The sequence below is a fragment of the Mchenga conophoros genome, linkage group LG18 (genome assembly GCF_057382185.1).
Source record: "Mchenga conophoros isolate Kocher_MC1m ecotype Shallow Benthic linkage group LG18, M_conophoros_male_GT1.1, whole genome shotgun sequence".
NCBI lineage: Eukaryota > Metazoa > Chordata > Actinopteri > Cichliformes > Cichlidae > Mchenga > Mchenga conophoros.
The window spans coordinates 37,835,242-37,837,741 of record NC_140543.1 but is presented as its reverse complement, the minus strand read 5'-3'; positions in this window follow the sequence as shown (position 1 = coordinate 37,837,741).

The window sequence follows — 2,500 nt, the reverse complement described above, 5'->3', positions numbered from 1 at the left end:
GTGTGATGTAGGTCCCCGGGGCCTGCTGGAGGTCCAGGTCCATGCCCGATGTGAGTAGCAGCAGGGCCAGCGCGCCCAGGAGCACATCTTTTTCGACCGTAAAGGAGAGAGGAGGCCGACTCTCTGCCTCGGCTAAATGGAGAGGGAATTTCAGAAGGGCCAGGGCACAAGCATGGACCTTTTTCAGCTGTAAGGGAGGCAAGAGCAAGGTGTGATGTAGGTCCCCGGGGCCTGCTGGAGGTCCAGGTCCATGCCCGATGTGAGTAGCAGCAGGGCCAGCGCGCCCAGGAGCACATCTTTTTCGGCCGTAAAGGGAGACAGGAGGCCGACTCACTGCCTCGGCTAAATGGAGAGGGAATTTCAGCAGGGCCAGGGCACAGGCATGGACCTTTTTCAGCTGTAAGGGAGGCAAGAGCAAGGTGCGATGTAGGTCCCCGGGGCCTGTTGTCGTACCATAGGCACGAGTGGTGTGTGTGTGTGGCAAAGAGTTTCTGCGCAGTGTACCAGGGGCACGGGGAAAGGTTGTTGTACCATAGGCACGAGAAAAGTTGTCGTACCATAGGCACGAGAAAAGTTGTCGTACCATAGGCACGAGGAGAGTTTGTGTGGCAAAGTGCTACTGAGCGGTGTACCAGGGGCACGGCGAAAAGTTGTTGTACCATAGGCACGAGAAAAGTTGTTGTACCATAGGCACGAGAAAAGCTGTCGTACCAGGGGCACGGAGGAAAGTTGTTGTACCATAGGCACGAGGAGAGTTTGTGTGGCAAAGTGCTACTGAGCGGTGTACCAGGGGCACGGCGAAATGTTGTTGTACCATAGGCACGAGGAGAGTTTGTGTGGCAAAGTGCTACTGAGCGGTGTACCAGGGGCACGGCGAAAAGTTGTTGTACCATAGGCACGAGAAAAGTTGTTGTACCATAGGCACGAGAAAAGCTGTCGTACCAGGGGCACGGAGGAAAGTTGTTGTACCATAGGCACGAGAAAAGTTGTCGTACCATAGGCACGAGTGGTGTGTGTGTGTGGCAAAGAGTTTCTGCGCAGTGTACCAGGGGCACGGGGAAAGGTTGTTGTACCATAGGCACGAGAAAAGTTGTTGTACCATAGGCACGAGAAAAGCTGTCGTACCAGGGGCACGGAGGAAAGTTGTTGTACCATAGGCACGAGAAAAGTTGTCGTACCATAGGCACGAGGAGAGTTTGTGTGGCAAAGTGCTACTGAGCGGTGTACCAGGGGCACGGCGAAAAGTTGTTGTACCATAGGCACGAGAAAAGTTGTTGTACCATAGGCACGAGAAAAGTTGTCGTACCAGGGGCACGGAGGAAAGTTGTTGTACCATAGGCACGAGAAAAGTTGTCGTACCATAGGCACGAGAAAAGTTGTCGTACCATAGGCACAAGCAGTGCGTGCGTGCGTGCGTGCGTGCGTGCGTGTGTGTGTGTGTGGCAGTTCTTCTGCGCAGTGTACCAGGGGCACATTTCAATGTGCTTTCTGGAGTACCAGGGGCACGAGGATTTTGCCAGTGGTGTTCTGCTTTGTTAGTGGGAGGGGGCTTAAGTGTGGGTCCCCGGGGCCTGCTGGAGGTCCAGGTCCATGCTAGATACGTGGTACAGGGTAACTGCAGGAGGAGGGGGGGGGTAATGTGGGTTCACGGGGCCTGCTGGAGGTCAAGGTCCATGCTGGATATGCGTTGGAGCGTAACTGCAAGAAAGGAAAGCTAGTGGGGGAGTAGAGCAGGGGAGTATGTGGGTCCCCAGGGCCTGCTGGAGGTCCAGGTCCATGCTAGATATGTGGCACAGGGTAACTGCAGGGGGGGGTAATGTGGGTCCACGGGGCCTGCTGGAGGTCCAGGTCCATGCTAGATATGTGGCACAGGGTAACTGCAGGGGGGGGGGGGGGGGGTATTGTGGGTCCACGGGGCCTGCTGGAAGTCAAGGTCCATGCTAGACATGTGGTACAGGGTAACTGCAGGGGGAAGGGGGGGGGGGGTAATGTGGGTCCCCGGGGCCTGCTGGAGGTCCAGGTCCATGCTAGATACGTGGTACAGGGTAACTGCAGGAGGAGGGGGGGGGGGTAATGTGGGTTCACGGGGCCTGCTGGAGGTCAAGGTCCATGCTGGATATGCGTTGGAGCGTAACTGCAAGAAAGGAAAGCTAGTGGGGGAGTAGAGCAGGGGAGTATGTGGGTCCCCAGGGCCTGCTGGAGGTCCAGGTCCATGCTAGATATGTGGCACAGGGTAACTGCAGGGGGGGGTAATGTGGGTCCACGGGGCCTGCTGGAGGTCCAGGTCCATGCTAGATATGTGGCACAGGGTAACTGCAGGGGGGGGTAATGTGGGTCCACGGGGCCTGCTGGAGGTCCAGGTCCATGCTAGATACGTGGTACAGGGTAACTGCAGTAGGGGGGGGGGTAATGTGGGTTCACGGGGCCTGCTGGAGGTCAAGGTCCATGCTGGATATGCGTTGGAGCGTAACTGCAAGAAAGGAAAGCTAGTGGGGGAGTA